Here is a 15,827-nt window from a genome sequence, read left to right on the forward strand (position 1 = left end):
GGTTTCAGTGAACACAGCCCAATTCCCCACTCTACAACAATTAAGTTTACTATTCCTCTCCCACTAACTGTCATAGTATTGTCTTTCCACAATACTGAAATAAAACCCACCACAAAACAAATATGGTTTTATCAATCAGACAATGCAATATTACATACAAAAGTCAACTAATCATCCTAGTGCAATCCCTCAATACCTTAGTGCCTTTGCCTTGTGTTTTCTGTGTACCTTGCTCTTACTCCTATATATATTATGCCACCTTAATGGCTGAGGCATGACTAATGGAATGCTGATGACTTTCAATGGGTAGGACTGAAAATGCTCGGGAAGGGCAATCTTGAGCAGTTCTGGCCTGTGAAGCCAAAGTTTCACATTGCACAATTCAAAACATTCTGGGCTAGTTAAAATATGAATATATGAATTAGGCACAGGGGTAGGCCATTCAGCCCTTCAAGTCTGCGCCATCATTCAATAAGATAATGGCTGACCTGATTGCAACCTGAACCTGCCTACCTCAATTACTTTCTTCCCATAACCAGTCAAGAACCTGTTTAGTTCCTCTACAAAAATATTCAAGAACTCTGCTTCAACTGTCTTTTGAGAAAGCCAATTCCAGCACCTCATGATCCTTTGATATAAAAATTTCTCCTTATTTCAGTCATAGAATCGTACAATACTACAGTGCAGAAAGAGGCCATTTGGCCCATGGAGTCTGCACCGACCACAGTCCCACTCAGGCCCTACCCCCATATCCCTACATATTTTATCCACTAATCCCTCTAACCTATGCATCTCAGGACACTAAGGGACAATTTTATCATGGCAAATCAACCTAACCTGCACATCTTTGGAATAAGAGGTCTCATTATTTTTAAATAATCCCCTTATTTTTTAACAGTGACTCCTAGTTCTAGATTCTCCCACAAAAGGAAACCTTACCTCCACATCCACCTTACCAAGGTTCCTCAGCAGGATATTAAAAGTTTCAATCAAGTCACCACGTACCCTTCTAAGCCCCACTGAATGCATTTCTAACCTGTTTAACCTTTCGTCGCAAGATACCTGCCCATTACAAACAGGCAGCAACAGCAAGGTGGAGCAGCAATCCATACTATAAAGGAAGCTGAGACATCAACCACCGTGTAGACTTCATGAGTGGCACTAGAGTTGATCACTAGTTTGATGCTCATCCTGTGACACCTTTTACATAATTGTTGAGTGGCTGGGCACCTGTGCAAGGGGCTCAAAAGTGTGAGAGGTTTTCACAAGCTCAAGCTAGCCTGCACCTCTTAAAATTAATCTGCACCTCCTAAAGGGGAAATATATTTTAACTGAAGTAGGTGCTGGAAATCATTTTAGCAGTGAGTATTATTGAAATTTGTATAAGAGGGAGAATGATATAATTTAACAATCCTGATGTGGTTTATTTATTTCCTATTGTATTTTCAGTATCATAAGCTAATGGATCACTGAATAGTTTCTCTTTGATTGCCAATAGGTTAAGATTTACTTCTAACCAGAGGAATATCTAAATAAACTTGAGCAAAGTTTATTGCTGAAGACCAGTTACAGGCATCAGGTAAATCAACAGCAACAAATTCAGAAATTAGTTCACTCATTTCACTCAAAAGCTCTTGCACAGGATTCTATTTATACACTGTTTTCACTTCTGTTTTTCAAAGTCATTTCTTGAACACAAACTCCAGTTCATCTTTCTTTATTAGAGTCTAACTCAGTAACATGTGAATAAATATCTCAAGAGTAAATCTCACACACAGCTGCAGCAGATTTTGTTTTGTTCAAAAATGCAAAGCCAGAAAATTATTAACTATAGTATAGTTGTGCATGCCACAATTTCATGTAAACTACACGGAAGAAAATATTCCAGCCATAACAACTTTAAAAATGAGATAATCTGCAACCGTAGCTAGAAACTGGACAAAAATTGGACTTTTTGAAACTGTTGCTGAAGCATTGATAATGTTTCTTCTGCAATTAAAATTTCAGAAAATAAAGTTTCTCACTGGAAGATATTCTTTGCCTAACAATGCTAATCAATTGGAGCTTGCATTTTTTGTCTGAAATGTATGATTGCATTTGAGATATAATTATTGTGAACTTAGGACATGGAGTTAGAACCATAGAACCCTACAGTGCAGAAAGAGGCCCTTCGGCCCATCGCGTCTGCAGCAACCACAATCTCACCCAGGCCCTACCCCCATATCCCTACATATTTTACCCGCTAATCCCTCTAACCTAAGCATCTTAGGACGTTAAGGGGCAATTTTAGCGTGACCAATCAATCTAATCCACACATCTTTGGGCTGTGGGAGGAAACCGGAGGAAACCCACACAGACACGAGGAGAACGTGCAAACTCCACACAGACAGTGACCTGAGCTGGGAATCGAACCCAGGTCCCTGGAACGGTGAAGCAGCAGTGCTAACCACTGTGCTACCGTGCCGCCCCAAAGTTGATCTTTATACCCTCCCATTTGAACTTGTTCACCAGCATGGTATTGCTTTAAATAAATAGATTGCAATTAACGACAATAATATGTCTTTATCTAGTATCTTTAATGTGATAAATGTAATAGCCCCACAATACTTCACAGGAAAATGATCAAACCTAGTTTGACAGTAAGCTTCATAGGGAGGGATTAAGGTGTAAGAGATAAGTTTTAAAGGAGAATCCTAAGGGAGGAAAGATAGGTCGAAAGGCAGAAAGGTTTAGAAAGGGAATTTTTGAATTCCTTTGGGTTGAGGAGCTGAAGACATGACTGTAAAGATTGCACAACTGAAATGCGGAAGGCTGAAGAGACCACAAGTATAGATATCTCAAGGCTAGAGGAGTTTACAGTAATTGAGATAGATGAAGTCATAATGGATTTGTAAATAATGATGAGAATTCTAAAATTGAGATGTTACTTAGCTGGGAACCAATGGATTTCAGCTACAGCAGGTAAACAAACATCATCATATGTTGGGGCACAAGCAGAAGAGTTTAGAATAATGTAGGCAGGATAGAACATATCGCTGGCATGGAGTACATGGGAATAGTCAAGTTCAGAGATTACAAGGCTTAGATGATCTTTTGCTGCCATCACCAATCTGGAGGGGCTCTACAATAAGCACCTCAGAGGGTCCCACGAATAGTGGCCTGCAGTGCACTATACACGGACAGATGTTGCAAGGAAAAGAGTGCAAGGAACATCAACACTTCCCAGATGACAATGATGTGTTCCAGAATGTGTACGAGACCAAAAATACAAATGAGCCCTTTAAGGATGCCAGGATCATGGAGAAACTTGCATATGATGCCAGGAATAACTTGATCTATGCAGCATCTTTAAAACAATGATCACTTCATCACCAGACTTCCGTTGCCTTTCTAGGGTGTAGATCAAGCCTTACCATCCTCCCTTGATGAATTACCTCTAAACCTGCATCCTCTAACACCTAGAATGGAGCAGGGGATGAATCCTTCTCACACAAAATTTACGAGTGAGTGCTGGTGCCAAGGATGTCTTAGGGATATATGGACCTTCAAGTAACAGCCTGAATTACCCTATTATTTTGATCCAGCACCATTTTTGGAGTGTTAGATAGATGAGGGGCCAGTTCTGTCAGCATTTTAAGCCAGGTTCCGCAAATTGATCATCACAGAAGTAACAATTCACATGAACATTCAATATAAAAATGCACAAAAACATAACAAAATAATATCTATCCCTATCCCTTCTCTAGCCATCAAGTTGTGAGAAACATGGGGTATGTCACGACTGTTACATCTGATACTATGAGAGGTCCCAACACTTCTCAATAATTGTGAACAATTGCAGAAAACAAATTATACTATGCATATTTTTATAAATCAGGAAGAATGGATTAATCATCCTTTTAAAATAATTTTCTTTTCCACCACTTTGACTTGCAACACTAACATTAGAAGCTAAGATGGAGGCAGTTCTGCTCAATATCATGTCTTGTTATCTTGGATGACCATGATGGATATTCTCTGGAGGGATGAGACCTTGGGAGCTGCAGCCTACTTGGAGTCTCCTACACTGGGCTGCAGGAGCTTCCCTTTCGCCTTACTTGCAGGAGCTGTTGTGGGTGGTAGTGAAAGGAATGAGAAGTCACCACTAACCCTGGGAGATGTCTTGAAAGAAAGGTAGTTGTGACATGCTCCTCCTCTATCTCAGCGTGCAGTGGCACCTCTTTCTCTCCCTGAGGAGAAGTGGTAGCAAGCATGAGTGGTGTGTATTATTACCTGGGGGTTAGACATAGCTTTTATCTGTCCAGTTTTTCCTCGGTAACTATTCAGGTAAGTAAGTCAAAACCCTCCAATGTCTCTGACTCTAACCCAGTATTGGAGAGTTTTTACAGGAGGTTCCGGGCACAGGGGAAGTGCCTACTGGAAGTCAAAACATCCTGACTAATTCCCATGTTGCCAATGTGCCTGGAATTCTGAGGGGTTCTGTAGTGCATTTTGTGAGGTACGTCCAATGTACCACTATCCAGAGATTGGAATTCTGGGGTAGAGTTAACCTCTTCAAATTTTAGCTCTGTTTCGCTTTCACAAATGTTGCTAAACCTGCCGAGTGTTTCCAGCACTTTCTGTTTTTAACTCAAATTTTACTATTCTATTTTGGGCACCTGCCATCAGAATCAAATATTTCCAGGTCAGATAAAGTGTACATAATATGAATGTAGCACTTGATATGTAGAAATTCTGTTGTTGTTATTCCATCTCATGAAGTGGGGCAGTGTTGATCCTGTCCCAAATCCCAGGAGTGGAATTATTAGTTACTGGTTTGTTTGCCAGTAGCTGTGCTGGAGGGACACCAATCCCACCCAAGTGTTAAAACCTTTGAATGACATCTTTCCTGTCCAAGAAAGGGAACCACAAGCAAGAAAAGCTGAAAAGAAAATTAAGGTTTCGTAGACTCTTACCTGATGTTGGGTCCGGAAACCTTTTGGGATTGACTGCCATTCAATTACTTCCAGATGGAACTAATTTATAGCCTAGAAAATCACCTCAGCCTGTTATCCACAGGTCAAGGTATAATAAGACCAATATGACTCTTCAGAGCAACTTTATAAATAGTGTCAAGAGTCACCTTGTTTACTTGCAGGATGAATGGCTTCTTGGAAGCAATACAACTTTTTAATGTGTTTCTAAGCACGTGACAATCTTTATACAACTGCCCTGAAGAATAAACTGTTTATTTTGGGGATTACAGGATATGTGGAAGCAATCAAGTTTTTAAAATATGTTTAGAAGTACTTAACAATGTTTATGAAGTTGCTCCAAAATATTTATAAGCACATTAAAAAGTTAAATTTCGTTCAAGAACCCATAAAACCCCCCAATAAACAATTTAACCTCAGAACTTAAACTCTCAGCAGATATCCAAACTGAAAACAAAGGGGTGATTGGAAGTGTGAAAAATTGATTACCTTCTAAAAGTCTTCCCACCTTCTCATCGGTAAAACTTGATAGCTGCTGAATGTTAGCAGCCTCACTCAAAATTTGAAAACTCTCTGGAGATATGCTGTTAATGAGTCTACCAATTTATAACTTAACTCTTTAACAGAATTGGAAGTGATCAGGGCTGAGTCCCCCTCCCACCCTTGGGAAAATGGCAGAGGGCAGAAATGGATTTCCAGCCGACCCACTTATAGGCCATTTTTCTGCCATTCTGTTTCTGTTCCTGTTCAATTCAGTGTGGGAAACTCCTGGCCTCTGTATCTGAAAGTCATAATACAAGACACAAATTACATACCAAAACTAATGGGTAACCACATGGTTAATAAGAATGAAGAACCTAAAGTGATTCATATCAACAGAAAAGAAGTGTTAAGGAAACTTAATAAACCAAAGGCCAACAATTTTCCAGAACCTGATGGCTCACATTCTAGAATTCTAAAAGTAGATGCACTGATTGTAATTTTCCAAAATTCCCTAGATTCTAAAATAGTCCCAATGGATTGGAAATTAGCAAATGTAACTGTTAATCAAGAATGGAGGGAGATAGAAAACAAGGAACAACAAGAATCTGATGTAAGTTGTTGGGAAAATACTGAAATCAATTATAAAAGAAGTGTTAAAAAATGTAGTAGAAAAATTATAAAATGATCAGGCACAGTCAACTTGGTTTTACAAAATAGAAGTCATGTTTGACAAACGTATATGTTTTTTTGAGGCTGTAACTAGTAGGGCAGATAAAGGGGAGTCCTTAGATGGAGTATGCTAAAATACTTTTGATGAGGTTCCATTCAACAGGTTAATCTGCAAGATGAGGACCACATGGAATTGGGTATAATATATTGCCTGGATGGAGGATTGGTTAATGGACAGGAAGCAGAGAGTAGGGAAAAACAAAAGATTTTCAAATTGACATCGCAATTAGTGCAATGCAACAGAGATCAGTGCCGGGGTCTTAGCTCTTTATAATCTGTATTAATGACTTAGATGAAGAGATTCAGTGGAAATTTTACAGGCCTCCCCACTGACTAGATTTTCCAGTTCTACTAAAGTTAAAGGCCTTTTGAATGGCTCGCTGTATTTTCTGGCTCTGCTCCCATTACAATGGGGCCATTAACCACCACCCAGAGTGTAATGTAACCAAATTTTCTGATGATACAAAGCTAGATTGAAATGTATGTTGTGAGGAGGACACAAAGAGGCTGCTAGAGCTATAGACAGGTCAGGCGAGTGGGCAACAATTTAGCATTTAGAGTACAAGTGTGCTTTTATTCAATTTGGTAATAAGTATTGAAAAGCACTACAAAGAACAAAGAAAATTACAGCATAGGAACAGCCCCTGCAGCCCTCCAAGCCAGGACCAACCCTGCTGCCCGATTGAACTAAAACCTCCTACCCTTCCGGGAACCATATCCCTCTATTCCCATCCTATTCATACATTTGTCCAGACGGCCCTTAAAAGTCACTATTGTATCTGCTTCCACTACCTCCCCCGCTTCCAGTTCTAGGTACCCAATACCCTCTGTATAAGAAAGTTTGCCTCATACATCTCCTTTAAACTTTGCCCCTCGCACCTTAAACCTCTGCCCCCTGGTAATTGACTCTTCCACCCTGGGAAAAAGCTTCTGACTATCCACTCTCCCTATGCCCCTCATAATCTTGTCGACTTCTATCAGGTCACCCCCTCAATCTCCATTGTTCCAGTGAGAACAAAGCAAGTTTCTCCAATGTCTCCTCATATCTAATGCCCTCCATTCAAGGTAACATCCTGGTAAATCTTTGCTGTACCCTCTCCTAAGCCTCCACATCCTTCTGGTAGTGTGGTGATCAGAATTGAACACTATATTCCAAGGGTGGTCTCACTAAGGTTCTATAAAGCTGCAATATGACTTGCCAATTTTTAAACTCAGTGCCCTGGCTGATGAAGGCAAGCATGCCATATGCTTTCTTGACTACTTTCTCCTACAACCTACGTCGCTACTTTTAGTGGCCTGTGTACCTGTACACCCAGATCCCTCTGCCAATCAATACTCTTCAGGGTTCTGCCATTTACTATACATTTTCTACCTTTATTAGACTTTCCAAAATGCATTTCCTCACATTTGTCTGGATTAAACTCGATCTGCCATCTCTCCACCCAAGTCTCCAACCGATCTGTATCCTACTATGTCCTTGACAGTCCTCATCACTATCTGCAAAGCCACCAACCTTTGTGCCATCCACAAACTTACTAATCAAATCAGTTACACTTTCCTCCAAATCATTTATATATATTACAAACAGCAAAGGCCCCAGCACTGATCCCTGAGGAAAACCACTTGTCGCAGCATCCATTCAGAAACACATCCTTCCACTGCTACCCTTTGTTGTCTATGACTGAGCCAGTTCTGTATCCATCTTGCCAGCCCAGATCCTGTGCGACTTCATCTTCTATACCAGTCTGCCTTGTCAAAGGCCTTACTGAAATCCATGTAGTCCACATCCACTGCCCTACCTTCATCAATCATCTTCGTCACTTCCTCGAAAAACTTGATCAAGTTAGTGAGACACAACCTCCCCTTCACAAAACCATCTTACCTCTAGCTAAAACATCGACTTACTTCCAAGTGGGAGTAAATCTGTCTCAAAGAATCCTCTCCAATAATTTCTCTACTACTGACATGAGGCTCACCGGCCTGTAATTACCTGGATTATTCTTGTAACCCTTCTTAAACAAAGGACAATATTGGCTATTCTCGAATCTTTGGGGCCTCCCCTGTAGCCAGTGAGGATACAAAGATTTCTCTCAAGGCCCCAACAATTTCCTCCCTTGCCTCTCTTAGTATTCTGGGGTATATCCCATCAGGCCTTGGGGATTTGTCTACCTCAATGTTTCTCATGAACCCCAATACCTCCTCCTTTTTGATCTCAACATGACTCAAAACCATCTGCACACCATTCCCCAGATTCATCATCCACCAAGTTCTTCTCTTTGCTGAATAGTGACATCAAGTACTCATTTAATACCTCACCCATTTCCTCCGGCTCCAAGCATAGATATCCTCCCCCTGTCCTTGAGTGAGCAACCCTCTCCCTGGTTACCTTCTTGCTCTTTATATAAGTATAAAAAGCCTTGGGATTTTCCTTAATCCTGCTGGCCATTGACTTTTCATGACCCCTTTTAGCTTTCCTTACTCTTTGCTTAAGTTTCCTTCTACTTTCCTTGTATTCCACATTTGCTCTGTGTGTTCCCAGCCTCCTAGCCTTGACAAATGCTTCCTTTTTCTCCTTGACTAGGCTGACAATATCTCTTGTTATCCAAGGACCCTGAAACTTGCCATACTTACCCTCCATTCTTATGGAAATGTGCCGGTCCTGAACTCCTACCAACTTACATTTGAAAGCTTCCCACATGCCTGATATTGATTTTCCCCCAATCTATATTCTTCAGTTCCTGCCTAATATTGTTGTAATTAGTCTTCTTCAAATTTAGCACCTTCACTTGAGGACTACATTTATCTTTATCCATCAGTACCTTAAAGCTTACTGAATTGTTGTTACTGTTCCTGAACTGCTCCCCTACTGAAATGTCAACCACCTGGTCGAGCTCATTCCTCAATACCAGGTTCAGTATGGCCTCTTCCCTAGTTGGACTATATACATTCTGTTTCAAGAAGCCCTCCTGGATGCTCCTTACAAACTCGTGCCCCTAGCACTAAGCTAGTCCCAGTCAGTATAGGCAAAGTTAAAATCTCCCACCGCAACAATCCTGTTAATTGTTTCGGGTTGAATTCAGCAGAAATTTTTAAACTCAGATGTATATGAGTCTTTATAATATTCTACCCCAGAGAGTTGTAAATGCTCCATTGTTGAATATATTCTTGGCTGAGGTAGACAGGTTTTGGTCTTTCAGGGAATCCAGTAACATGGGGAGTAGGAGGGGAAGTAGAAATGGGACTGAAGACCAGCCATGATTGTACTGAATGGTGGAGAAGGCTCAAGGAGCTGAATAGGCTACCCTTAGTCCAATTTGTTTTTATGAAATATTCCATGACCTGATTCTGAAGTGGAGCAAGCAAGTGACAGAAAGACAGGGAATTAATTATTCTGGGCAACAGTGAGCACAATATAATTAGGTTCCGTGTAAGAATAGAAAGAGTAAAATGAAAGTTCAGGACAAAAATATCTATCTGGAAAAAGACATTCTACGGTGAATTAAAAAATAATCTTCAGTTAAATGCAGCAAAAAATCGGCAAACTGAACTGTACCTCAGGAATGGAAAAAAAATTCAGCTGGAGATAGAAAAGGACTGAATTAAACATATCCTGTTAAGGAAAACAAGGTGTCAAATTCTGGGTTATAGATGGTGAATAAGGAGATTAAAATGGCAACAATGCATTTTTACAGCCCTTTTAATACATAAAATCATCCCAAGGTGATTCACTGAGATGAATAGAAAGGGCACCAAGACATGCAAGGCAATATTTGGCAGTGTCCTGAAAACTTTCACAATGAATTGATTATTATTGTTGTGAGATTTTGTGCCCACATCACCAATTGCACTCATGGCTAACATGGTTGTAAAATTGTCCCGTGAAGTCAGAGACTTGGGGGAGAAGGGGAGGCATATAAGTATAAATGTAACTATATTTGGATAAAACTTGGTGGAAGTGTTGTATTAGGAAGTTCATGATTGAAAGGCTAAGATGGGACTTGGGTAACAGTATCACCCACACGATGATGTAAAAGGAGTCACATGACTAGCAGTAGTCTGGTGATAGTCTGAATGAAGATAGCTCAATCATGGAATCCTAAAATTCCACAATGCAGAAAGAGGCCATTTGGCCCATCGGGTCTGCACCGACCACAATCCCACCCAGTCTCTACCCCCATACATTTTACCCACTAATCCCTCTAACCTATACATCTTGGGACGCTAAGGGGCAATTTTAGCATGGTCAAGCAACCTAACCTGCACATCTTTGGACTGGGAGGAAACCAGAGCACCCAGAGGAAACCCACTCAGACAAGAGGAAAATGTGCAAACTCCACACAGACAGTAACCCAAGCCAGGAATCAAACCCGGGTCCCTGGAGCTTTAAGCAGCAGTGTTAACCACTGTGCTACTGTAGAAGCCTATTGTTGTATAATTCAAAATTGCTATGTAGTAATGACAGAAATTATGATGTAATTCTGTCATTACTGTATAAATGAACACATTCACTCATATTTGGGCTGACATCCTCAGTGAGGGCTGTTGCTTTTAAGGAACAAGCCCTGGGAGTAACAGTTCTCAGTTAATTTCTGATAAGAAGGCACAATGTTCAAATTTATGCCCCATCTGCAACTGATCTGCCAAAACAGAAGCAGAAACAGTGTCAAATCTTGCCTTTAGAATAGCCTTCTGTAATATGGTATGATAAAGTACTTGGAGAATTTCAAGTTAATTAGCACTAGTCAGAATGGATTTAAAAACATAAATATTAAGCAATGGAGTAATGTTGAACTTCTACAAGACCCTAGGACTGTTGGGTTAACTGTGTACACCCTTGGGAGTCCCATTAAAGGAAGGATATAGAAACAATGGTTAAACATAGACTCATTAGGATGTTACCAAGGATGAGGAGTCACACTCAGTAATAGTGACATCAGGATTTAGGGCTTTGTTTTCACTTAAGCTGAGAAAATTAACACTTGGAAAGGAATACAGGTGCTGGACATCTGAAACAAAAACAGGAAATGCTGGAAACACTCTGCAGGTCAGGCAACATCTGTGGCGAGGACTCTAGGCAAGTTCATGGGAATTGCATCAGAACATTAAGAAGTGACTAAACGTGAGTTTTCAGATAACAAAAACTTTTCAGGGAGCAATTATTTCCATTGATTGACAAGATGGTAATGAAGAGACAAAATTTAAAATGGGAGGGTTAGAAAAAAATCTTTACAGAGATAGGGATTAAACTTTACCTTAGGCTGTTGTTAGACAGGAGTCCATTAATACTTCATAAAAAATAGATCATTGTTTTAGAAAGAGGAACATCAAAGGCTTTGAAGAATACGCTGGAGAAGGGGATTAGACTAAGTGGCTTGTAGAGAAAAGCATTGGCACAGACTTGATAGGCCAGATGTGTCCCTGTGTTGCAACCTTTCAAAATTCTAGTGCAGTAATGTGGCATTTCTTGTTTCCTTCAAAAGCCTTACTGTGCTGCCTGAGTGAGATTATCAACTGTGCCAATTTTGGTTCAATACCCACTAGAAACTGGTTTGTGCTTGCCCAACCTCGAATCACAGAAGAACATATGCAGCCAGCTAATGGGCCTTTGTTTAAAATGTCGGGCAACTTTTCATCACAAACATTATGTAAATTGGCATTTGTGGTTCCATTTGGTTTAATTAGAATTTATCTGAACAGAGCTAGCTATAACAAAGTATTGAAAAACTGTGAGCTTGCTAGTTGATCTCCTGTGGTATGGCTTGCAAGCAAAATTTTTCTTTTAACTCTCCTATAACTGTACTGGACCTATCTCCTGCCCTTCCTTTCTTCTGCTTTCTCTCTGTTGGATCTGATTTGGGAAAGGAAATATATTCTCCAATTTCTTGATATAAGGGACTACCATTGCAAACATAGATTCTTAATAAAGTTAGTGAATACTTTAGGCAGTGAAGTCATATACTGAACAAGATAATGTAAAGTGGGACAGTTATCAGGCATAAATTTCCATGGTTGCAACCAGCACTCAATGGTACTAAATAAGAACACTTCATTGTTTGAACTGAATTCCAAACACTAATGGCTCATTGGGAAGTGTTGCAAGCCAGATTATTATCTCATTTGGACACGGAACAAGTTCCATAATCTACATACATTAGGTCAAATATTGCAGCAATTTGTGACAAGGAAATGATACATGAGTTCTTCACAAATTGCTAGATGAATTGTTTTGTTCTACCATTAGCTTCCACAGGACTGAAAACCTATAACACTGCATGAGCTTCCCCATTGAAATAACTGTCCATCAATTGATTTGTAGTTCTAACATTAAACTCAGTTCACAGGCTCAGAAGGAGGATGACGCTACAGAGCCTCACTATAGCGGGTAGTGAATTAATTTGCCAGGACCGTTAAGCTTTTTTATTTGTTTGGCAGTATTTTTGAGCCAAGTCTTGTCAGTGTAGCAAGATAATAATTTTCAGGGTACAAACCTATTTTGATATTCAGAACTGGGTGGCAAGGTGGCACAGTAGTTAGTAGCACCAGGAACCTGGGTTAAATTCCAACCTCAAATGACTGTGTGGAGTTTGCATGTTCTCCCCATATCTTCATGCATTTCTTCCAGGTGCTCCGATTTCCTCCCACAATCCAAAGATGTGCGGGTTAGGTTAATTGGCCATGGTAAATTGCCCCTTAGTGTCAGGAATTAGCAGGATAAATATGTGGGGTTACGAAGATCGGGCCTGGGTGGACTGTTTTCAGTGCAGACTCAATGGGCCGAATGGTCTTGTTCTGCACTGTAAGTATTCTGTGGAAATACAAAATAGTTTTTTTCTAATGAGTTACCTTACCTACTCCTGTTGAAGATATTTCATGTTTACAAAAATGAAACAGTAAATTCAAAAAATACCCCAAAATTGCAGAACTATTCATTTCCTGCTGAACATATATTGCTAGTTGGCAACATTTTTCCATTGAATGTTAACAAAGCATAAACACAGTTTCATCAGGCACAGCTCTGTAAACAAGTCATTTTCAAGCATGTGAGCCCCCAAATGATTTGTTTTGTTCCTTATTGTTATATAAATGTCAGCCATCCTTCCTGGTGACCTACATCCTGTCATTTGCTGCCTTACTTCCTTTTTAAGTCCATAGTGTACACTAAAGCAGCAAACTTGTCATATTCCCTGCTTCAATGCAGTCATTATTCAGTGGAATGTTTAGCTTCTTGATTAGTTGCAATAAGCTGCATTAAAAAAATAAGTTTCTACGTTCAACTCTTTAGAAGCAAAGTGGGGGGAGGGGGGAGGTGATTCTCCCCCCAAAAAGTTATAATTGTCTAATTAATGTAAAAACTGAAGTAAATCCCACGGTTTTTTTTAGCAGCAGTTTCAAAACGTATCTCCCACACTCCGTGCACTACAGAGTACCTCAGCGTGAATCACATTGAAATTTAGTGGGTGGAGCTTATTCCCACTGGAGAGGCTGGCAACATGACGCTGAGCGGGCCAATGCCCGTGCGCTGATCTGTCAGCTCCAAGAACATGGCATGCACAGTCGCTCCGCACTACCAGCCTCCTGATCACTGGCCAGCCCTGCAATCCCTGCTTTGCTGGCTTGCAGAGTTCCCCACGGGCCTACCATTGGCCCCCCCAGGCAGGTCCAGCCACCCCCACAGCCCCAATCTCTCAATTCCCCTCCCCACAGACCCATCCCCACCTGCAGCCCCAACCCCTCCAGCTGGCTGATCACCGCCCCCCCCCCCAACCAAATGTCCAGACGCGATCACGGCCCTCCCTCCCTCTGTCATTCAGCCCGAGTGCAGAGTGGCAGTGGGACACCCCCCATCCCCACAGATCTCATCCCCAGAGGCTCTGTCGCCATTAGGTCCCACCGCCTTGGCACTGCCCATTGCTCAATGGGCAGTGCCAAGGTGCCCCAAGATATTGGCACCTTGCCCCTTGGGCAGTGCCACGAGGCTAAGGCTGGCATTGCCAAGATGACAATGTCCAGGGGCACCCTATCAGCGCTCGTCCCTCTGAGGCGCCTTGATGGCACCCTTTCACTCCAATGGGATTGGGCCGCTAGCTCCCCACAACTGGGGAACTATAGTAAATCCCACTGGAGTGAACTACTCCTGGCATAAGAAGACACTAGTGAGTCCAGAGATGTTGCCCCAAGCCCACTAATGATGTTTAAGTTGTAGGGAAATTAGAATTTAAATAAATTATGTAGCTCCATGCTGATCTCTGGCATGAAGCTGACAGCACCAGACATTTAGCTGCCGGAGATTCAAGGAGGCTGTGATGCCTAGCAGGAAGCCCACGATATGGCCTCTGCTTGGGTCTCCCAGCCCATTACACTACAAAAGCACCACAGTGGGCTGGGAGAATCACCCTCAGTATCTTTACAAATTACATCTGTTTAGCCTGCACTTGTTGTTCCTGTCCTTAAGCCAGATAAGTTGGTCCGACTGTGGATCCTATCAGCTTACAGTTAACAGGGGCTCTAAGCTTGACAGATACGCTATGCCTCGGTCGAAGACTGTGCACCAGGCTAACTGGGAGCCAAACATTTTCAAAATGGGCCATGTGTATCTCCAACTTGAACTGGACAAGCTTTCCCAAAAGTGTGTAACACTTAATATACTCAAAGGTCTATTTGAGTATACTCGCTTGGCTTTTGGTGTCTCATCTGCACGTGTCATTTTTCAATGGGTTATGGAAAACGTACTCCAAGGATTACCTCAGGTAGTACCTGGATGATGTCTTGATTACAGGAACTTTGGAACATGAACACCTAGCAAACCTGAACGAGGTCTTATGGTGATTTTCAGAAGTTCAGTAACGCCTGAAAAGGTAAAAATGGATCTTCCAAGCAAGTGTTGTGACCTATTTGGGCTATTGAGTGGATGGCAAGGGCTTTCAATTGGTGAAGACAAGGTGAGGGCCATTAAGGAAGCACCAACTCCAAGGAACACTATGGAATTGAAATCCTTCTTGGGGTTAATGAATTATTATGAAAGTTCATTCCTAATTTAGCTTCTTTGCTGGTCCCCTGCATACCCTATTATTGAAATATCAAAGTGGTTTTTGGGGTGCTACAGATGGAGGTTTTCAACAGAGTTAAACAGTAACTTTTGTCCTCTAATTTATTGACTCATTTTGACACCAAAAAGAACCTCATCTTGACGTGCGCCGCCTTCCGTTATGGGGTTAAGGCAGAACTGGCACATCGCTAGAGAGATGAAATAGAGAAGCCTATTGCGTACATATCTAGGACCCCCTTGGACACTGAGCGGAGGTATTGCCGAAACAAGCTATAGGGATGAGCTATTGTCTTTGGCATTAAAATGCTCCACCAATACACCTTAATTTATTTTGTAAACCATGGAAGAGCTGCTTTTCTTGTTTTTGCATCAGAAAGGTATGTGCAACTGTTGCAGAGTATACATTCATTCCTTAAATATCAACCATTGCCTACCCACTGTCATAAGAACGTAGGAACATAAGAAATAGGAGCAGGAGTAGGCCATCTAGCCCCTCGAGCCTGCCCCGCCATTCAATAAGATCATGGCTGATCTGTCGTGGCTCAGTTCCACATTCCCGCCCTCTCCCCATAACCTTTAATCCCCTTGCCTATCAA

Source organism: Carcharhinus amblyrhynchos, chromosome 1 (assembly GCF_965287045.1).
Source record: "Carcharhinus amblyrhynchos chromosome 1, sCarAmb.v2.hapA, whole genome shotgun sequence".
NCBI lineage: Eukaryota > Metazoa > Chordata > Chondrichthyes > Carcharhiniformes > Carcharhinidae > Carcharhinus > Carcharhinus amblyrhynchos.